Source organism: Saimiri boliviensis, chromosome 9 (assembly GCF_048565385.1).
Source record: "Saimiri boliviensis isolate mSaiBol1 chromosome 9, mSaiBol1.pri, whole genome shotgun sequence".
Lineage (NCBI taxonomy): Eukaryota > Metazoa > Chordata > Mammalia > Primates > Cebidae > Saimiri > Saimiri boliviensis.
This window is the reverse complement of record NC_133457.1, coordinates 10239776-10263976: the sequence shown is the minus strand read 5'-3', so window position 1 is coordinate 10263976 and position 24201 is coordinate 10239776. Positions and strand designations below refer to the sequence as shown.

The 24201-nt window shown below is 38.6% G+C and overlaps 1 protein-coding gene across 7 annotated transcripts in view; it reads right to left on the bottom strand.

Annotated features, from left to right (window-relative positions):
* Positions 1-24201, bottom strand: part of TMEM108 (transmembrane protein 108) — a 332433-nt gene that overhangs the window by 223517 nt on the left and 84715 nt on the right. The gene's annotated exons all lie outside the window — the stretch shown is intronic.

The window sequence follows — 24201 nt, the reverse complement described above, 5'->3', positions numbered from 1 at the left end:
ACAGTACTTGAGCTCTCAAGGGTCAGACTGCCTCCTCAAGTGGGTCCCTGACCATCATGCCTCCTAACTGGGAGACATCTCCCAGCAGGGGTCAAAGGACATCTCATACAGGAGAGCTCCAGCTGACATCTGGTGGGTGCCCCTCTGGGATGAAGCTTCCAGAGGTAGGAACAGGCAGCAATCTTTGCTGTTCTGCAGTCTCTGCTGGTGATACCCATGCAAGCAGGGTATGGAGTGGACCTCCAGCAAACTCTAGGAGACATGAAGCAGAAGGGCCTGACCGTAAGAAAGAAAACTAACAAAAAGGTAGAGCATCAACATCAACAACCAAAAAAGGTCCACACAGAAACCCCATCTGAAGATGAATCCACAAAGATGAGGAAAAACCAGCAAAAAAAGACTGAAAATTCCAAAAACCAGAATGCCTCTTCTCCTCCAAAGGATCACAACTCCTTGCCAGTAAGGGAAAAAAGTGGACAGATAACGAGTCGGACGAACCGACAGAAGTAGGCTCCAGAAGGTGTGTAATAACAAACTCCTCCAAGCTGAAGGAGCATGTTCTAACCCAATACAAGAAAGATAAGAACCTTGACAAAAGGTTAGAGGAATTGCTAACTAGAATATCCAGTTTAGAGAAGAACATAAATGACCTGATGGAGCTGAAAAACACAGCATGAGAATTTGGTGAAGTATACACAAGTATCAACAGCTGAATTAATCAGGCAGAAGAAAGATCAATTTGATGAAATAAAATGCAAAGACAAGATTAGAGAAAAAAGAATAAAAAGGAGTGAACAAAGCCTCCAAGAAATATGGAACTATGTGAAAAGACCAAACCTACATTTGACTGGTGTACCTGAAAGTAATGGGGAGAATGGAACCAAGCTGGAAAACACTCTTCAGGATATTATCCAGGAGAACTTCCCCAAAGTAGCAAGATAGGCCAACGTTCAAATTCAGGAAATAAAGAGAACACCACAAAGATAATCCTAGAGAAGAGCAACCCCAAGGCTCGTAATTGTCAGATTCACCAAAGTTGAAATGAAGGAAAAAATATTAAGCGCAGCCAGAGAGAAAGGTCAGTTTACCCACAAAGGGAAGCATATCAGACTAACAGCAGATTTCTCCACAGAAATTCTTCAAGCCAGAAGAGAATACGGGCCATAGACTAATTCAAAATTTTTAAAGAAAAGAATTTTCAACCTAGAATTTCATATCCAGCCAAACCAAGCTTCATAAGCAAAGAAGAAAAGTCACTTCCAGGACAGCAGTCTGAAGTCAACCTGGGACATTGGAGCTTTGTAGTGGGGAGGAGCATCCATTACTGAGGCTTGAGCAGGCAGGTTTTCCCCTCAGTGTAAACGAAGCCACCAGAAGTTCCAACTGGGTGGAGCCTACCACAGTCCTACTGTGTAAAATCCTTTACAGACAAGCAAATACTAAGAGATTTTGTCACCACCAGGCCTGCCTTACAAGAGCTGCTGAAGGAAGCACTAAATATGGAAAGGAAAAACTGGGACCAGCCACTGCAAAAACGTACCAAATGGTAAAGACCTTCAATCATTTCCATGAAGAAACTGCATCAATGAACAGGCAAAATAACCAGCTAGCATCATAATGACAGGATCAAATTCAAACATAACAATATTAACCTTAAATGTAAATGGGCTAAATGCCCCAGTTAAAAGACACAGACTGGCAAAATGGATAAAGAGTCAAGACCCATTGGTGTGCTGTATTTAGAACATCTATCTCACATCTCATGTGCAAAGACACATGTAGGCTCAAAATAAAGGGATGGAGGAATATTTACCAAGCAAATGAAAAGAAAAAAAAGCAGGGGTTGCAATCCTAATCTCTGATAAAATAGACTTTTAACCAACAAAGATCCAAAAAGACAAAGGGCATTACATAATGGTAAAGGGATCAATCCAACAAGAAGAGCTAACTATCCTAAAAATAAATGCACACAATACAGGAGCACCCAGATTCATAAAGCAAGTTCTTGAGACCTACAAAGAGACTTAAAACTCCCACACAATAATGGTAGGAGACTTTAACATCCCTCTGTCAACATTAGAGAGATCAACAAGACAGAAAATTAACAGGGATATTCAGTACCTGAATTCAACTACAGACTCAACATACAGAAATCAGTAAACATAATAGATATCTACAGAACTCTCCACTCCAAACAATCATAACAAACAGTCTCTCAGACCACAGTGAAATCAAATTGGAAGTCAGGATTAAGAAACTCACTCAAAACCACACGACTACATGGAAACTGAACAACCTCCTCCTGAATGACTACTGGGTAAAAAATAAAATTAAGACAGAAATAAATAAAATTCTTTGAAAACAATGAGAACAAAGACACAATGCACCTAAAACTCTGGGACACAGTTAAAGCAGTGTATAGAGGGAAATTTATAGCACTAATTGCCCACAGGAGAATGTGGGAAAGATCTAAAATCAACACCCTAACATCACAATTAAAAGAACTAGATAAGCAAGAGCAAACAAATACAGAAGCTAGCAAAAGACAAGAAATAACTAAGATCAGAGCAGCATTAAAGGAGATAGAGACATAAAAAACTCTTCGAAAAAAATCAGTGAATCCAGGAAATAGTTTTTTGAAAAGATTAACAATACATAGACCACTAGCCAGACTAATCAGAGAGAAGAATCAAATAGACACAATAAAAAATTATAAAGGGGAGATCACCACTGATCCCACCAAAATACAAACTACCATCAGAGAATACTATAAACACCTCTACACAGATAAACTAGAAAATCTAGAAGAAATGGATAAATTCCTGGACACATACACCCTCCCAAGACTAAACCAGGAAGAAGTCAAATCTCTGAATAGACCACTAACAAGTTCTGAAATTGAGGCAGTAATTAATAGCCTATCAACCAATAAAAGTCTAGGACCAGACGGATTCACAGCTAAATTCTACCAGAGGTACAAAGAAGAGCTGGTACCATTCCTTCTGAAACTATTCCAAACAATAGAAAAAGAGAGACTCCTCCCTAGCTCATTTTATGAGGCCAGCATCATTCTGATACCAAAACCTGGCAGAGACACAACAACAAAAACTTCAGGCCAATATCCTTGATGAACATTGATGTGAAAATCCTCAATAAAATACTGGCAAACCAAATCCAGTAACACATCAAATGGCTTATCTACCATGATCAAGTCAGCTTCATCCCTGGGATGGAAGGCTGGTTCAAAATGTACAAATCAATAAACGTAATCCATCAAATAAACAGAACCAATGACAAAAATCACATGATTATCCCAGTAGATGCAGAGAAGGGCTTCAATAAAAGTCAACACCTCTTTACGCTAAAAAATCTGAATAAACTACGTATTGATGGAATATACCTCAAAATAAAAAGAGCTACTTATGACAAACCCACAGCCAATATCATACGGAATGGGCAAAAGCTGGAAGCATTCCCTTTGAAAACTGGCACAAGACAAGGATGCCCTCTCTCACCACTCCTACTCAACATAGTATTGCAAGTTCTGGTTTGGGTAATCAGGCAACAGAAAGAAATAAAGCATATTCAGATAGGAAGAGAGGAAGTCAAATTGTCTCTGTTTGCAGATTACATGATTGTATATTTAGAAAACCCCATCGTCTCAGCCCAAAATCTCTTTTAGCTGATGAGCAATTTCAGCAAAGTCTCAGGATACAAAATTGATGTGCAAAAATCACAAGCATTCCTATACACCAATGACAGACAAACAGAGAGCCAAATCATGAATGAACTCCCATTCACAATTGCTACAAAGAGAATAAAATATCTAGGAATACAACTTATAAGGGATGTGAAGGACCTCTTCAAGGAGAACTACAAACCACTGCTCAAAAAAAAAAAAAAAAATTGAGAGGACACAAACAAATGGGAAACATTCCATGCTTATGGATAGGAAGACTCAGTATCGTGAAAATGACCACACTGTCCAAAGTAATTTATAGATTCAATCAAGTTACCATTGACTTTCTTCACAGAATTAGAAAAAACTTTAAATTTCATATGGAACCAATAAAAAGCATGTATAGTCAAGACAATCCTAAGGAAAAACACAAACCTGGAGGCATCATGCTACTTGACTTCACACTATTCTACAAGGCTACAGTAAGCAAAACAGCATGGTACTGGTACCCAAACAGATATACAGACCAATGGAACAGAACAGAGGGCTCAGAAATAATGCCACACATCTAAAACCATCTGATCTGTGACAAACCTCACAAAAACAAGCAATAGGAGAAAGGATTCCCCATTTAATAAATGGTGTTGGGAGAACTGGCCAGCCATATGCAGAAAACTGAAACTGGACCCTTTCCTTAGACCTTATACAAAAATTAACTCAAGAGGGATTAAAGGCTTAAACATAAGACTTAAAACCATAAAAACCCTAGAAGAAAACTTAGGCAATACAAATCAGGGCATAGGTATGGGCAAAGACTTCAAGACTGAAACACCAAAAGCAACGGCAAAAAAGCCAAAATAGACAAATGAGATCTAATTAAACTAAAGAGCTTCTGCACAGCCAAAGAAACTATCACCAGAGTGAACAGGCAGCCTACAGAATGGAAGAACATGTTTGCAATCTATCCACCTAACGAAGGGCTAACATCCAGAATCCACAATGAACTTAAACAAATTTCCAAAAAGAAAAACACAAAAAACAAGCAAACACCATCAGAAAGCAGGCAAAGTATATGAACAGATGCTTCTCAAAAGACGACATTTATGTGGCCAACATATGAAAAAAAAAGCTCATCATCACTGGTCATTAGAGAGCTACAAATTCAAACCACAATGAGATACCATCTCATGCCAGTTAGAATGGCAATCATTAAAAAGTCAGTAAACAACAGATGCTGAAGAGGATGTAGAGAAATAGGAATGCTTTTACACACTGTTGTTGGGAGTGTAAATTAGTTCAACCATTGTGGAAGACAACATGATGATTCCTCAAGGATCTAGAGCCAGAAATACCGTTTAACCCAGCAATCCCATTACTGGGTATATACCCAAGGATTATAAATCATTCTACTATAAAGAAACATGCATACATATGTTATTGTGGTACTATTCACAATAGCAAAGACTTGGAACCAACCCAAATGCCCATCAATGATAAACTGGATAAAGAAAATGTGCCACATATGGAATACTATGCAGCCATTAAAAAGGATGAGTTCATTTCCTTTGTAGGGACATGGATGAAGCTGGAAACCATCATTCTCAGCAAAGTAACACAGGAATAGAAAACCAAATACTGCATGTTCTCACCGATAATAGGAGTTGAACAATGAGAAGACATGGACACAGGGAGAGGAACATCACATACCAGGGCCTATCAGGGGCTAGAAAAAGGATAGCATTAGGAGAAATACCTAATATAGATGATGGGTTGATGGGTGCAGCAAACCACCGTTGGATGTGTATACCTACGTAAAAAACCTGCATGTTCTGCACAGGTAACCCAGAACTTAAAGTATAATAATAATTTAAAAAGTGAGCCTTCCTGTCCCTTGTAGAATGTTCATAACTTAGAGTATCAGAGAAGAGGAGAGGAAGCACTTCAGGTCAGGGAATATAATGAGCGAAGGCAGAGAAGGGAATATGGGGCTGGCAAGACACCAGCCTGGTCAAGGCAGAGCATGGAATCTCTGTGTAGGGAGAAACCATATTGGCTGTCTGGTCTCCTTCCCCATTTCAGCGCAGCCAATTTAGGATCTACCCAGGAAGGCTTAGGAGAATTACACAATGAAATCTGTTTCTGCCTTCTTGGGTAAATAGCTTCATCTCTCCGTACCTCTGTTTCCTCATCTGTAAAACAGGATTATGAAATCTTTTCACCATACCAGGCAATAATAAAAGGCAAAGGAATGAAAAGATTAACGCAAATTCTTCTGCCTCATAAGCAATTTTGCTTCTGGAGCTATTATGATGATAAAATTAAATGATGCAATTGAAAATGACCTATAAAAACACAAGGCATTCTTTTTCTTTTTTTCTTTTAAATAGCTCCAGATGAAAACACTGTACTTTAATATCCTGGGGAATTTGAATTGAATATATTAATATATGAATTCTGGAAATAAGACAGATTCAAGCATTCCCATTTTGAAAGATTCAGATGAGGTACACCAATATTCCTAATACTAAATATATCCAAGTAGTTTATGTGATATTGATATTAATTCCAAACCCAGAGCTTCTTTTCAATTCAGCCCTGGAATATAAACTCCACAAAGATAGGCCCATGCCTCAGGACAGTTTTGGATTCCCAGAGGCCAGAGCTCTGGGTATGAACCAGTAATTCCTTTGGCACCATATACTTGTTTCTTTTATCTATGTAGTTTTTTTGCTATCTATGTCACATACACGATTTTATCAGCACAGATAGGGAGCATAATATGGGTTAAAAGGACACTCCGGAGCCAAACCATCTGGATTCAAATACTGTTCATGCCATTTTTTGGTATGTACCAAAAAATGTACCAAAATATCTTGGGCATATTCAAGGTATAATCTCTTCACATCTCGGTTTCCTCATATGTACAAACTGAGAAAATGACAACATACTACAACTAGGGCTGTTGAACTGAGACATGTAAAGCATTTAGAACACTGCTTGGAACACAGTGAGAACTTAATAAGTGTTCATTATAATTATACCATACTAACAACCTTATCAAGTAGAATCTCTAATGAGGGGGCACAGACTGTGAGTTAAAGTGTTAGCAGGTATTTTATTATCACACTTAATCACATGGGGAGACGAAAGTAGAACCACAAATACTGGTAAGGCCTGGTTTCTGGAACTAACTTTACGCCTGGGATGTGCTGTTTTAGGGAACAAGAACATGTGGAGTATGGAACTGTGCTTCAAGACAGCAGCAGCCTGGCGCAGCCTCCTGCCTCTACTTCCCAGCACACACAGTCACCCTGAGCAGGGAATGTTCTCACAGACCCTGACAAACACACTTGCTCCTGTTCCTCTAGCTGAGTTGCCCTCCTCATCTCCCCTAAATATGTTGAATGCTGTCCATCCTCAGATGCTATGTCTATCTGTGGTTCCTTAGCACCCTTCCTGATAGTAACCAATCTCATATTCTGCTTTTAATTTTTTTATATGTAAGCTGAGAAATTCACTGTTCCAAACTTAACTTTTACCACATTATCCATGTATACCGGGTGTGTCTACGCCACAGGACTGTGACTTCTTTAAGGACTTCATGTATCTTACACATAGCTTTTGTATCTTTTCAGCAGTGGTTCTTAACTGGGGACAATTTTGCCCCCAGCATATATATGGCAATGTCTGGAGACATTTTTGGTTGTCATGCTGGGGAAGGGGAGTGCTACTGGGATCTGATGGGTCAAGACTAGAGATGTTCTTAAACATTCTACAATGCATAGGACAGCCTGCCCCTCTTCTCCCCATAACAAAGAATGATCTGGTCCAAAATGTTCACTGTATCAGGGTTAAAAAATCCTGTCCAATAATACCAAGGTCAGTGGGAAATGAAATTCATTCCAATTATATGTTTTTTTTTTTTTTTTTTTTCCTGTAATGTCTCAATAAGCCAAGCACTAAATCTCAACTTCCATTCCAGGGTCATACCCACTAACCCAAGGTCCTTTCTTTTTATTAATAGCAATAATGATAACCAAGAAAATAAAAGGGAATATTTTGCCATTATATTGTTTGGGCTTTGTGGTATTTGTGCCAGCAGCAGTGATTGTTCAATGTCACTATGAATAGAGACAATGACATCTCCTAGGCACGGGGTAGACCACACAAGTCAGTCGCTGGCTTACAACTCATCCAGCTGCATGCTCTGAAAGCCTTTGACCAGCAGGTTCATCCCACCTTCCTTATCTGGATATTAATACAGCCCAACCCACAGACAGGTAGAGTCTGAGGTTCATTTTGCTGCTCTTGCTCAGGTATATCTAAGGTAACTAAAGTGGATTCCTATGCACCCTCGTACCTACCTCCTTGCAGTTTTCTCTTGCTAATCCTGCCACACTTGCCCCATTCCTGTGAATGAGGCTTAGGCTTAGGTTCCAAAATGAGTTCTAGTACAGCCCTGTAGTTCAGGCTCCCATCCTCTATCTCTGGCTCTCAGTGAGTTTCGCTGACCTGGAGATGAGCCCTGCTCTCAGTATCCAAGCCATCGGCTGTGGGCCTGCTTCAACCACAATGGCCCTGCTAGCACCACAGCTCTGGAAACAACCTAACGATCTGAGAGATCTGTGCGCAAAAGAGGTGAGACTATTTGGCCCCAGGGCTCTCCTGGATACTAACTTTACCCCTAAAATGGTATGAATTTTAACCTTTAAATAATTTAGATTCACAAAATGATAATGATTTGGTAGGCTGGATCCTTTTGGAGTGAACTCCTATAGTCAGTACCTCTCCCCTAGTCTATCATGGCATGTGCGGCCATTTCACTGCTGAAATGGAACCCATGATTGGCACACATAAAATTTGAGGGGAGGGCCATGTGCACATATTTTAAACATTTTAAAATAGCAACATATAATTATTAAAAATTAGAAAATAAAATAACTTTTGTTTGGAATTATTACAAGTTTCTACCCCATTCTTAGAGCCAAACTTCATTTTAATTTTCTGTCTTCTGGTACTGTGATATGCTTCTATCACTCAAATGGGATTAAGGCTTAAGACTTCTTATGGGGTACAGAAAACAGAAGGGAGTAAATGACTAGTTTGAGATCACGACAACCAATTTGGTACCTAATTTCTGTTTCGAGATCTTACAAATTTTCCAGATTTATTTAAGTACAAAATTATCCAGTAGAATATATTCTTTCTAATCAATCTGTCCTCAGAATTGCAAAATTCACAGGACACAATTCTTCACAATTCTACCATTCAGGATAATGTCCATTGATATGATCTTTCAAATTACCAATAGATCATCAAGAATATATACAGCTGATTGTGTTCATTAAATCAGTATGGTTTAGGGCCAAGTCATGGTAAATTGCACCTGCAGGGCTTGTAGGAGATAACTGAAGGGACTCAAGATGTTTACAACCATAATGTCCATGTGTTAATCTGAAGTCAGAATTGTAAAATAGGTTTTAAAGGAAACTTATATGAAGAAGGGATGGGATTTCTGGAATGGCTGAGTGAGGAGCTCGGCTAGTCTTTTCCCCAAAGGGCAATGATAAAACTGGGCACAGTTGTCAATAACAACCAAATTAAGATCCTGGAAACTGACCAATGGCATATAACAAATTAAAAAGGATTTATCAAGAAAAGCTGCTGAATCTTACTAACAACCGTGGAGTCTGTGACATCTTCCCCAGGGACTGCTCCTACCCTCTTCCCCCTCATCCTTTAGCACCATTACCTGAAAGTGCCACCCCAGCCTCAGCAGATGAGGAAGACTATATGGACCGGCAGCTCCAATGCCCTGCTGGAGGGGGCTGGCTGTACTTGGAACAGGGCATGGAAAACAGTACGCAGGGTACTATTAGAAATGATAGATATCACAGTGGCAAACAATCAGGACAGCCTAACAGCAAGGTTAGCCTAGGTTTTGATACTAGTTGGAAGAGGCAAACACAAAATGGCAGAACAGCCAAAAATTTAATAAAGAAATCCAGGGAAGCAAACAACCAAAGACAGCCTTTGAAGATCCCTTATCTCTAAAGGTGTACAAGGCTGGGCAAATACTCAAAGCTGTGTGTGCACAGGAAAGACCAGACAGGGCTCTAGAGAACTACCTGTCCTTGACTGATTTTCCCCTATTCATTGGGTGTCTAGTACATCAATTGATAACTGAATTCACTTATAACTATTTGCTGGAGTCATAAATCATACACTATGGGTCATCTATATTACTTCCTTTATTACACAAATGAGAAACACAAACCTCTGAGCACTTTAAGAACATGAGTTTCTAAAAAGTTAGTAGAAAATCAACAGAGGTTAGTACAAATGGCCCCTGGAACTAACCCAAAATCCATTTAACTGCAAAAAGGTGGCATAAAATTAACAAACAAAAATTGGTCAGGTAAGTTAGAACTTATCTGAATATACAAATAAACATGAACTTCCTCAATCTTTGGCAGGGGTGTCCAATCTTTTGACTTCCCTGGCCACACTGGAAGAAGACAAATTGTCTTGTGCCATACATAAAACACTCTTAACAATAGCTGATGAGCTTAGAAAAAAAAAAAAATCACAGGAAAAAAAAAAGCTCATATTTTTTTTTTTTTTTTTGAGATGGAAGTCTCACTTGTTGCCCAGGCTAGAGGGCAGTGGCATGATCTCGGCTCAGTGCAACCTCCACCTCCCTGGTTCCAACAATTCCCCTGCCTCAGCCTCCCTAGCTGGGACTACAGGCACATGCCACCATGCCTGGCTAATTTTTTTAATTTTTAGTATAGATGGGGTTTTGCCATGTTGGCCAGACTGGTCTTGAACTCCTGACCTCAGGCAATCCGCTCGCCTCAGCCTCCCAAATGCTGGGATTATAGGCATGAGCCACCACGCCTGGCCAGATCTTATAACGTTTTAAGAAAGTTTAGGAATTTGTGTTGGACCACATTCAAAGCTGTCTTGGGTCACTGCATGCAGCCTATGAGCCATGGGTTGGACAAGTTTGCTAGTCTCTCTTCCTTTTTAACTCCCTTTTCTCCTTTGAAGTCTTATAAAGGAAGAGACTAATATGGGTTCTCCAGAAAGTCATCCCTTGTTGGGTAAGGTCCTTGGAGAATGAGTCACACCTGTTCCATATATGGTCATGGCTTGTAACTGATTCTCTCACTTTCTGTTCCTCTTTTTCTTAACTCCAGATTCCTAGTTCTAGATCTTCATTTTATTTGCTTTGTGGGCAGCAACCTGTGCCAAAATACTCTACTCTTTTGGTTGGGTATCTACAAGTCCCATGGAAAACAACCGTGCACAGATACAAGCTCCAGTTTTAATTGCCATCCAAAACTGTTAACATTTTCATCTGTACAACACAACTTGTTTCCATAACAAAAGGCTACCTATTCATGTCCTCAAGTCCTCTAATTGAAATTCTGCTTGTTCAAGCAAGTGATTTTACATTTTCTTGAAGACAACAGAACACTCCATGTAAATTAAATGCTGTTTTCTCCTACACTTTGTAGAACTCAGGAAGCCACTCTGGGTGGACATCAAGGAAGCCTGCTCCCAAGACAACATTTATATGTTCCCGCCTTTCCTGACAGCTTGTCATTTGGCCCATCCTTGACCTTCAGTCAATTTTAAACTGCTAGGAAAAACAAGGACCAAATCCTCATATTTATACAGCTGACATCTTTGCTGCCCAGAACCTTATGTAATCTATCTCTGTGACAATGACAGCCAGAAACTGCAACAGTTTAAAAACATATCTGAAAAATGGCCTAACAGGCAGTCAAGAAACAGTTCAAAGCGAAGAATGAAGTAGGGCTGGCTGCTACACTGTGGAGTGAACCCCTTCAGATGCTTTCCTTCCTTTGTTACTTGAAGACAGCATCTGGGGATAGAAAGCTGGGAATCTGGGGCAGGTGTGAAAAGATGATGTTTCTATCAAGGGAAAACACCTGGATGAGGCTAATCCATCATGAAAACCACATATACTCTTTCAAATTAGAAAAAAAACACTGAAAGATGACTGTTGGCAATCTGGTATAGATTTTGTCAAAAATTACACTGGGTTTGAATGGTAGTCACCATGTGACCTTGGATCACATGGTGTCACCTGCTAAGTGACCTTGGATGGTGTCTTTAGTCTATGAGCATCTCTGAGTTTCCTTTAATGCATAATAGATTAAATGAGATATTTCAGGTACAATGCCTAGCATTGTTCACATGTGTTTACATATGTCACCACTGGTCACCTTCTGTCTTACCAATGCCAACCAGAGACAGGTGCTAGTGATAAACATTGTCTCTATGTAGGAATACAACTTCTTATCATAACTAATTTCTAACAACAACAACAACAACAAAAACTCCAGGACTAATTCTTCAGTTCAACAACTCAAATTTTATCTTTCAACAAGGATGAAATGATTAACTTTTACTTGACACTTTTCCTTCTGAGTCGTTTCTTTGATCCAATATTTTTACAGCAGCTGAGCGACACAGCAGGATTCCATGGGTCAGCCACCACCAACTAGATAAAATGCTAGAAATTATTTCAGGTCAGGATGCTGCCAGAGCACAGTTCTCCAAATACAACATTTTACGGTACAATTTTTGGTTTTCAAAACTCCCCAGCCAGTTCCCTTTCCTCTGTCAAGAGACGCCTGGATATGACGGGATCCTCTTCCTACTCAAATCTGGAGCACTGTGTGATGGCACCAGGTAAAAGGTGATGCCTTGTTTAGGTTTCAGGCTGACATACCACACCTGCTGTCAAAACTACTTCACACCCTGGTGGGAAGGAGCTCCTCTCAATTCTCAGCAGTGCCTACTGCAATTACTACATGTGAGTGAATAATAAGTCACTGAAATACTGTGATGACTCATGCATCAAAAAGAAAGCCCTATCCTGGGCTTATAGGCCAGGAGGGAATCTCCAGGGAAGAATCTGATCTTGCTAGCTAAAACAGCAGGTAGGAAGCATAAGCCCTGCAAATACTTTTTTAATTAAATGAAATATTTTTTTCCTCCCCTCTTCTCTTGCTCTGTCTTCCTTCTCTCCTGCCTCGACAGATGCTCTTAGACACTCTGGGTCACATTTCTAAGTCTGAAAACAGTGTGAAGATAAAAACAGACCCAAAGCAAGAGGTCCTACCAGCCAAGAGCAATCAGTGCTCAGAAGCAATAATTTTGCAAACATAGTGAAGACAGGATTACATTTCAAATTTCTGACTTAAAATTTAACTGAACTCCAACTATTACTTAATTATACTTTATTGCTGTAATAGACCCTTTGCATCCTGAAACCCAGATCTACATTCCAATTCAGAAAGTATAAGAAAAATAGTAATGACCACAACAACCAAATATAATTGGAAAACGTTGCAGAGTTCTCAGCACATACATATCCCCCCTAATATCTCAAATACGAATTCTTCTAAAACCAACGCACCATTTGTCCTGAAGACACATAAAATGTTTTATGCTACAAGCCAAATTCATTCTCTCTAATGCCACCCTCCCTCCAGTTCCCAAAGGAGCACTCCCTCCTGTGCTTTCAAGCTTGCTGGTCTTCTAAATTAGAGTCCCTGGAGTACATCCTCCAGTGCTCTCAGCTTTGAATCTGTTAAGATTTTACCTCATGAATGGCTTTCAAAATTTCTTTTCTTCTTTTCATTATCCTTGCTTTGCCTTGCTTTAGTTACTCAGCTTCCTCTCAGGTGGCTATTGCAACTCATGGCTCTCCATGCAGTCACACAATTTACTTATAAATAATGCATCTAATCATGCCAGTCCCTGGCTTAAAACCTCCCCCAATTCCCTGTTGCATTCAATTTGGCATTTAAGGCTCTTCACAATGCACCATCTAGCTATCTCATCTCTCTAGCTCCATCTGGCACCAACCCGCGCCTAAGCTTCAGCCCACTGAGCTCATGAATGTTCCACGAATATACGCATAGTATTCCATAATTTCATCTACACTTACTGTTCTTGAGATGCTCTTCTCACTCTCTAGAGTTAGCCTCCTCTCTCTGTGCTCTCAACACTGTCCTAACCTCCAATTTTGTACTTAGTGTACATTGCAATTACATCTCGTATGGGAATGAGCCTTATTTTATCTCTGTATCGCTGATGGGTATTATGGAGTTTGCTATTAGAAGAAAGACCCACTAAAGGAAATTCTAAAGTACATACTGCAGGGAAAAAAATGATAGCAGATGGAAACCTCAAAATGGAAGAAAGTAACAATGAGAGAAGATATCGATAAACAGATAGGAAAAGGAAAACGTTGTTTAAAACTAGAAAAAAATGTGTGATTTGTGGAGTAAAAATAGAAAAGCCAGAGAGATACGTCTTTGAATTCTGGAGCATGAGTGGTAATAGACTCATTCAAACAGAGATTTTTTTAAAAGGATGCCTATTAAAACAGCAGTAGCAGCTGCTAAGGAAGTAGATACACACAGGACACACAACCTCTAAACAGGTAGGGGGGACTTGGAGTGGGGAAGACTTATCAATTCAAAAGACAGCAAGATGGGTATTTCACTTAGCAAAGGCAGACCAAGTGGTATAATTGATACTAGAGACTCAGAAGTGGGGAGGTTGGGACAAGGGTGAGGGATGAAAAAATACTTGCTGAGTACAATGTACACTATTCAGGTGACAGTTACACTAAACCCAGATTTCACCCCTCTACAATTCATTCATGTAGCCAAAAATAGCACTTGTACTCCTAAAGCTATTAGGAAAAAAAAAAACTTTTATGATAAAAAACAATTTAAAAAAAGACACAACAGGAAGTGGGGATGGGAGGAAGAAATAGCATTACTAAGTAAAAATGTATAAAAAAGATGATAGAATGCATCAAATGGACCCAAATCTCCCATTAAACGTAAAAATTTTTAAACAGAATAAACAAAAATCTAGCTATCTGTTGCTTAGAAGAGACACACCTAAAACATGAAACAAGACTTAATTATATATCTGTATGTATCTATTGAATATGACTTCAAGCTTTGCAAACCAAAAATTGACATAGTTAAAATAACATTTTCCTATATTCTCACAATATTTTTGACACTCATTGTGCAAGCTTTTTCCCACACCAGGCAATTCTCCAATTCTCCACAGATACCAACTAGATATCCTACAATTCAATTCCATTCTGACACTACCTCGAGTTAGTGTTAGATCCCATAAATTAAAGGGCTCAGTCCCAAAAGACTGTCCCCACTTCAGATGTCATCCACAAGCCCCACATTTTCACTTGTATTTCTGACCAGTCAACAGTAAGTTGGGGGTTCCCACCACCTCCTCCTCAGGTTCAACACTTTGCTAGACTGGCTCACAGAACTCAGGAATGCACTTTACTTCCATTTACTAGTTTATAATAAAAGATACAGTTCAAGAATGGCCAAATGGAAGAGATGCAGAGAGGAAGGAAATGAGAAAAAGAGAGAGAGAGAAAGACAGCGTGTGTGTGTGTGTGTGTGTGTGTGTGTGTGTGTAACTTTCACACCCTCTTTTGGTATGCCACCCTCCCAATATTCAACGTGTTCACCTACCCAGAAACTCTCTAAAATCCATAGTTCAGGGGTTGGATTTCTTCATACAAAGAGCAAACTCAGTAGTTTAGTGATTTTTATGAAGGCTTCATCACACAGGCATAATCAATTACTGTATTAACCCAATCTTTAACCTCTTCCCTCCCCAGAGTATGGGAGGGGGAGGTAAAAGTTCCAATCTTCTAATCATGGCATGGTCTTTCTGATGAACCCCTCTCATTCTGAAATTATCCAAAAACCCACCAAGAGTTGCTTCACAAGAACAAAAGATGCTCTTATCATCCAGAAAATTTCAAGGGATTTAGGATATCTGTGTCAGACTTGCTTATCGCCCCATCACTCAGGATATTACAAGGGTTTTAGGAGCTCTGTCAGGAACCAACTCAAAAACCAAATACTGGAACAAAAGACACTCCTAGCACCCCTATTACTCAGGAAATTACAAGCATTTTAGGAGCTCTGTGTCAGGAACTGAGGGCAGTGACCAAATAATATATTTCATATCACACATGGCAATTAAGAGAAACGGACAAATCCATCACCAGAGGGAGAAACTGCAATATAACTTGCCTAGTAATTGACAGCTTCAGCAGATTAAAAAAAAATCAGTGAAGATAAAAAAAGATGTAAACAGCATAACTAATACATTTTTAGATGTAGAACAGATATAGAATATTGAATACATTAATTTGTAAAATATTGACTTTGAAAACTGACTAAGCTATAAAGAAAACCTCAATAAATTGCAAAGAACTGGTATACCAACATTCCCTTGCAATGCAATATTGGAAATATATTTTTAAAAGGTAACTAGAATGCACAAATGTGAGATAGATTTTATATGTATATATAATCTATAGTGTGTGTGTGTGTGTGTGTGTGTGTGTGTGTGTGTGTGTATGTGTATACAGTGGAATAGTATTCAGCCTTAAAAAAGAAGAAAACTCTGCCGTTGTGGCAACATGGATGAACATGAACATGGAGGGCACTATGTTAAGTGAATAGGCCAGGCACAGAAAGACAAAGGGCATATAATCTCCCCTATAGGCATACCACAGGGATATTGCAGTTTCAGACCACCGCAATAAAGTGAGTATCACAATAAAGTGAGTTACACAGATGTTCTGGTTTGCCAGTACATATAAAAGTTATGTTTATACTACTGTAGTCTATTAAGTGTGCAATAATAACATGCCTAAAAATGTACATACCTTAACTAAAATAATTTATTGCTAAAAAATGCTAATGATCATCTGAGCCTTCAGTGAGTTGTAATCTTTTTGTTGGTAGAGGATCCTTGATGTTGATGACTGCTGACTGATCAGAGTGGTGGCTGAAGTTTTGGGTGGCTGTGGCAATTTCTTAAAACAGTGAGGTCTGATGCATTGATTAATTCTTCCTTTCATAAAAGATTTCTCTGTAGTAAATGATGCTATTCGATAGCATTTTACCCACACTAGAACTTCTTTCAAAATTGGAGTCAATACTCTCAAACCTTGTTGCTGCTATATCAACTAAGTTTATGTAATATTTTAAAACCTTTGTTATCATTTCAACGATGTTCACAGCATCTTCACCAGGGATAGATTCCACCTAAAGAAACCATTTTCTTTCCTCATCCGTAAGCAACAACTCTCCATTCCTTCAAGTTTTATCAGGAGATTGTAGCAATTCAGTCATATCGTCAGCCTCCACTTTTAACTTCAGTTCTCCTATTTCCACTACATCTGCAGTGAATTCCTCCACTAAAACCTTAAACCTTTCCAAGTAGTCCATGAGGACTGGAATCAACTTCTTACAACCTCCTATTAATGTTGATATTTTGACCTTCCCATAAATCATGAATGTTATTAATGGCATCTAGAAAGCTGAATCCTTTCCAGAAAGTAAATTTTCCTTTTCAATTTGCTTTGCTCAGATCCGTCAGAGGAATCACTATCTGTGGCAATTATAGCCTTATGAAATGCATTTCTTAAATAATAAGACTTGAAAGTTGAAATTACTCCTTGATACATGAGCTTCAGAATGAATGTTGCATTAGCAAACATGAAAACAAGAATCTCCTTGTACATCCCCCTCAGAGCTCCTGGGTGACCACGCATATTGTCAATGAGCAATAATATTTTCAAAGGAATCTTTATTTTCTGAGCAGGGAGTTTCCACAGTGAGGTTAAGATGTTCAGTAAACCATGCTATAAACAGATGTGCTGTCATCCAGGCGATGTTGTTCCATTTACAAAGCACAGGCAAAAATAGTTTACCATCATTCTTAAGGGCCTTAGGATTTTTAGAATGGTAAACGATTATTGGCTTCAACTTAAAGTCACCAGTTGCAGTAGCCCCTAACAAGAGAGTCACCCTGTCCTGTGAAGCACTGAAGCCAAGTACTGACTTCTCTTCTCTAGCTATTAAACTCCTAGACAGCATCTTCTTCCAGCAGAAGGTTGTTTCATCTACATTGAAAATTTGTTGTTTAGTATAGCCATCTTCATAATGATCTTAGCTAGATCTTGTGGATACCTTGCTGCAGCTTCTCCATAAGCACTTGCTACTTAACTTTGTACTTTTGTTATGGACATGGCTTCTTTCCTCTTACCTAACAAACCAACCTCTGCTAGCTTTCCATTTTTCTTCTACAGCTCCTTCACCTCTCTCAGCCTTCAGAGAGTTGAAGAGAGTTAATACCATATTCTGGATTAGGCTTTAGCTTAAGAGAATGTTGTGACTGATTTATTCTTCTCTCTATATATAATTTATCTATCTATCTTCTATATATTTTTGCTGTCTCTATACATATCATACATACATACACACATATATACATACATATATCTGGACCAATAAAACTTTCTGTCAGCAGTGAGGCTGTTTGCTTTCTTATCACTTGTGTGTTAACTGGAGTAGGACTTTTAATTTCCTTCAAGAACTTTTGCTTTGCATTTCTAACTTGTCTAGCTGATGCAAGAGGCCTAGCTTTTGTTTTGGCCTCTAAGCTTTCAACAAGCTTTCCAACACCTAGAAGCCATTTTAGGGTTATTAACTGGTCCAATTTAATATTATTATATCTCAGAAAACAGGGAGGCCCAATGAGAAGGATAGAAGTAGAACAGATGGTTGGTGGAGTAGTGTGGAGTAGTCAGAAAACATGTAACATTTATCTATTAAATTTGCTGTCTTATAAGGGCATGGTTCATGGCACCCCAAAACAATTACAATAGTAACATCAAAGATCACTGATCACCATACTAGATATAATAAAAAGTCTGAAATATTGGATTACCAAAATGTGACATAGAGACATGAATTAAACGCATGCTGTAGGCAATATGGTGTTGATAGACTCGTTCAATGCAGGGTTGCCACAAACCTTCAATTTATAAAAAATGACATATATGCAAAACACAATAAAGTGAAGCATATTAAAATAAAGTATGCCTGTACTAATTTTGTAAACTTTAAGAAATGTGTCTTGAATAATAATTTGATCTCCAAAAGAGGAGGCAGCAGCTGCTGTAAAATGCTGAAACAACCCCTTCAGGAAACAGTCAATCTTAAGTGCAATTGCCTTCTCTTTTCAGTTTTAAATGGAAAATTTTCTACACAAAACTGTTTACATAAATATTCAGTTGTTTACCTTTGCACACAAGGTAGAAAAGCAGAAATCTAATGACAATTAAGGAACACTAAACAGACACCAGCTCAAAAATGATGAAAAATTTAGGGAAAGACTCAACTATGTATCTTATTGGCCTAATCCATAGGTGTTTCATAAGTAATCTGTTTCTAACAGTAAAGTGTCACAAATTTTCAAATGATTTTCTTGAAAAGTATTAATTATGTTGGTTAAATTATAATGAATATATTCCATTTGCATGCCAATACACTCCCTTAGGTTAAGCTTGAACCAACTATAAATATCCAGAGGGATACCTAATTCTCTGTCAGAGAGAAAGGCCCAGAGATGCATCTGGTTTGGGCACTAGCACATTATCTGTAACCTCCCATATTTGTGTAGCAGTCTGGCCACTGCAAGGCTCTTCCAGAAACTTTTCACTTCCCTATCAAGAGATGGAATCTATTTCCACTCCCATGGAATCTAAGTGGCCTTTGTAACTGCTTCAATTTAATAGAACATAGAGTGATGCTGTCTGATTTTCTAAGGTAGATCACGAAATGTTCCTGTCTTTCTCTTGAGTCATATGCTGAGCAGTGAACTGGTACAGAATTCTGTACACCCTGAAGCTATCATGTTGGAGAGACCACAGAGATGCCTGAGGAGCCCAGCTGTTCTAGTCTTTCCAGCTAGGCTCCAGACATTTAGTGGGCTAGCTTCAGATGATTCTAACCCCCAGCCTCTAGGCCAACCCAGATGAAGCTGAATGGAGCACAGATGAGTTGTCCCTGCTGAGCCCTGGCTAGATTGCAGATTCATGAGTCAAATACACATGGTTGTGGCTGACATTAAGTTTTGGAATGGTTTGTCATGCAGCACCAATTAACTGGAACAGTTTCCATGTCTTTAGGAGGGACACTGATTGCAAATATCATCCTCTCATTGACCCAAAGGATAAAAGAGCCACAAGCCCAAACAGCAAGATTACTTAAAAACCAAAATGATAGCACTGTATTTTGCCCCAAAAGAAGCAAGCCCCAAAAAAAGAAAGTTAAATCCGACTTGGGATTCACACACCTTTTGTCACTCACCAACAATGCTGATTAGTGGATATGTATGTAAATGTGTCAATTGCAAAAAAAAAAAAAAACAAAAAAACCTTTAATATTTTTGCTTTTAATGTCTTCAAAAGATCTGTGATGCAGGTTAATAGCCTCTGCTTCTTAACAAAATCTACTCAATTACTGTATCCACCTCTAGTTTTAGGCTATAATTTATGTTGGTGCCTACACACTGATAGCAGTTGTCTTCAAATTCAGTGGAACTGAAATGAAATCACTGGGGTCTACATATTATTATCTGCTATTGGCTATTAGTGGAAAACAATCAGATTTTAGAGCTAAATAAAATCCCTGATCACATACTGTGTAACTCTAGACAAGCTACATAACTTTTATTGATCTGTAAAGTGGAAATAATGCACATCTATTTACAGGGTGGTTACAGAATTAAATGAGCCATTATATTTAAAATACTTAGAAGGCCTTGTATATAACAATCAACAAGTTTCTTTTCCTTGGCACTCTTGGCCTTTTTCATTGAATGACAGGCTAAAGAAGAATTTAAGTCCCTGGGTTTGGCCCCTAAAAGAAGCCTTCCCAAGAAAGTCAGGTTCTGCTTCCTGTCCATGAGTGATACTCCAACACTTGGAAGTGGGCCTCCAACCTACACCGGGAACTTCAACCAGAGCAGCTACTAGGGTCCTTTCTGGTTTTTATTGTTTATTGTAGTTACTGTTTTAATGGAAAATATTTGAGCAAATTTAACTCTGCATCCCAGCTACTGCTTTTTCTTTTGTTATCATGCATCTTCACTAGCAAAGAACTAATGTAATGCTTCACTTTGTTTTATTTTTGGAGAGAAGCAGGGTGGAGTCTTGCTGTGTCACCCAGGCTGGAGTGCAGTGGTGCAATCTCAGCTCACTGTAGCCCCAGTCTCCCAGGTTCAAGAGATTCTAGTGCCTCCGCCTACTGAATAGCTAGGATTACAGGTGCATGCCACCACACCTGGCTAATTTTTGTATTTTTGGTAGAGACAGGGTTTCACCATGTTGACCAGGCTGTTCTCAAACTCTTGGCCTCAAATGATCCACTCACCTCAGCCTCCCAAAGTGCTAGAATTACAGGCATGGGCCACTGCATCCAGCCTGTTTTGTTTGAAATAGGAGGTCATTGGAAACTTTATGCCAGAGAGGTATCTGACCTGAATTACTGGCCAGCTATATTAAGGAAGCAAAAAATTAACAGGTAACCTGTGGATTTTAGATGTTTGGCCAACAACCTCAATATGAGCAGACAAAGTGACATTATGGGAAGAACAGAGAATCAGCTATCCCTCTGGATATTTTTATTTGGTTCAAGCCTAACCTCTAAGTGAACAATGAAGCGTCCTGAAGTAGACAAAGCAAGTGACTGAGAACCTAAGACCTGCCTCACATTTGCTATGGGATCTTAGAAAGCAACTTTGCAGGCCTTTGTTTATGCACCCAAGAAACTATGAGATTAGAGTAGATGATGAAACCATGTGATGACCAAAAGGCTTTAAGATCATCTAGTCCAGTTCTCTCACTTGACAGGTGAGAAGTGGGGCCAAGAACAACTTAATGGCTTTCTTGGTGTCACAGCCCTCACAGCCAATAGACTTGGGACTGGCATCCAAGGTTTACAGGCAGTACAGATCCTCTTTCTACAAAGCCTTACCTGTTTCTAAAATAATTTGATTCTGATGGTAATAAGGAAGGAGCACAATATGCATTTCTAGTCAGGTTAATTTAAAATGATTCAACAGGTCAAATATTTATTTCCTAATTTCCAAACGAAGTTTCTTATGAAGGGGGGACTTGTAACTGTCTTGGACAAGGGCCCATCCTTAGGTTCATTCTCCAGATCCAAAAAAAGCAATGTAAGTGCTTTTCACTTGACATATTCAAAACAGAGTGGATGAATTTTATCATCAGTGATGTCCTTTGCAAATGCCAGGTACCCAACAGAAAGTGACAGACTTCTGGGCTCTTTAACCTATGGGTGACAAAGTTACTGTTATACTATGTGCCAACCAAGTTTCACGCCCAAGCAAAGGTGTGGGGCAAAACTTCTAGCAAGGCTAAGTCTTTATTCATCCACCTGATATTAGTATTGCTTAATTCTTCCTCTCCAGGGAACAGATAAGTTCTTTAAAGTTCACAGGTCTGACTGATTCACCACAGAGTGATTATATTCAAGAGTCCCGATATGCCCAAAGCAAGATACCTGCCTTGGTGAACAGGAAGTAAAGTTTCTTAGCCCAGCCACTCTAGAAATCTGGAGCAAGGGGCAAAGGAAATGTCTGTTATTCAAATTAACATAACATTGACCTTGATATACATGACCTTAATTAAGAACTAAACTGGAACTTAAACATTTGAATGCTGCACTGAGGTAACATAGAAATTAAGGCCAAATGTGGAAATTGAAACAATGAAAAAGATAAAGGAGGCCTATAACCAGGAAATACACTGACGTAATGGAAATGAGCCAGCCTGCAGTGGAGGACAAGCGGAGCCTGAGGGAGGCAACCTTGACACAAGGTTGGCATATTTTTATCTGCTGGGGAGACAATGAGGGGTGTATTTAGGAACAAGGGTGGAGATAGTGTGGTCTACCAGACAGATAACTCCTTGCCAGGCAGGTTCTAATATAGTCTGAATGGAAACTTCCTTTTAAGAAAGTCAACTCTTTGTCTGTGGTTCCATACTTTCAAAATGAGATTCTCTTCCCATCAGAGGTCTCACACAAGTCTTCCCATCTGAGACATGCAGGAGTGAAGGAAAAGGTTAGAGAAAGCAGTCCTCTCTGTGCTGTCCAACACAACATGGCAGCCACTCCACAGGTGGTTACTGAGTGCTTAAAACATGGCTAGTGCCAATCAGGAATTGAATTGTATGTTAAATTTTATTTATTTTTAATTAAATTTAAATGTAGAAATGGACGCCGATTCAGTTACTGGACAACTGATTTGTATGTTTAGAATGACTTGGGTATGTGAATCTACTTTTTCTACTGTAAGTTTTAATCTAAGTACAGATCAAGTCCTGTCCATGAAACTTCAGTGTCCCAGTTGAGATGTGCTGTAAGTGTAAAATATGCTTACAGCACATCTCAGTTGGACTTTCAAGACTTTGTATTTTAAAAATACAAAATATCTCATTAATAATTCATTATATTAATTACAGTCAGCCCTCCATATCCATGGATTCTGCATATGCAACCAACTGCCCAGTAAAAATATTTTTAAAAAGTAAATTAAAAAAAAAAAACAAAAACAAAAGATAATACAGTACAACAATTACATAGCATTTACATTGTATTAGGTATTTTAAGTTATCTAAAGATGATTTAAAATATATGGGAGGATATGCACATGTTATATGCAAATACCTCATCATTTTATATAAGGGACTTGGGCATCCACAGATTTCGGTATCTGTGGGGAGTCCTGGAACCAATTCTCCATGGATACCAAGGGTCAACTGTACATGTTGAAATAATATGCTGAATATATTAAGCAACATAAAATATACAGCTAAAATTAATTTCACATTTCATTTTTAATGTGGCTATTAGAAAATTTAAAATTACATATAAAGCTCATACTTGAGGTTTATATTACATTTTTATTGCATGATGCTACTCTAGATTCTGGAGGGTCTCGATAAGACCACCACTTTTTTAAAGAAAAGATTATAGTTAGTATACACTTGGGCTTCTTTATCAAAACCACACTAGGGTTCACTATGTGAAGAGCCCAAGGGTAGTCTTTCTTATTAGATTATATTCTCTCAGTAAATTAAAATTTGGCATTTGGTTTATAAATTTGCCTCAGATTAGTTAATTGATGTCAGTGAGCCAGCATGTGGCCAATGGTAAAGTAAAAATGACATTGGAGTTCCATATCAAAGGAATTGATAGAGGGAAACAGCCCTGAAACAGAACAATGACTATACTTCAAATATTTGATACTAAATATCACATCCCTTTATTCTTCTTTTACCTGACCACAAAAAGAAACTACATAAAAAGGAAAGAAATAGCAATATATAATCCAAACATGTACATTCTGAAAAAGATACTATTTAAAATACCCTCTGAACATGAATCAAATATATGGGAAATGATAAATTTATATATACTTCATATGTACAAGTAAAACTATCTATTAAAGAAAGGTTTCTTAAGATTGTGATCAAAAGAAGACCTTTGTCCTAAACCATACTGACTGATAATTAAGCCTATCATTATCAT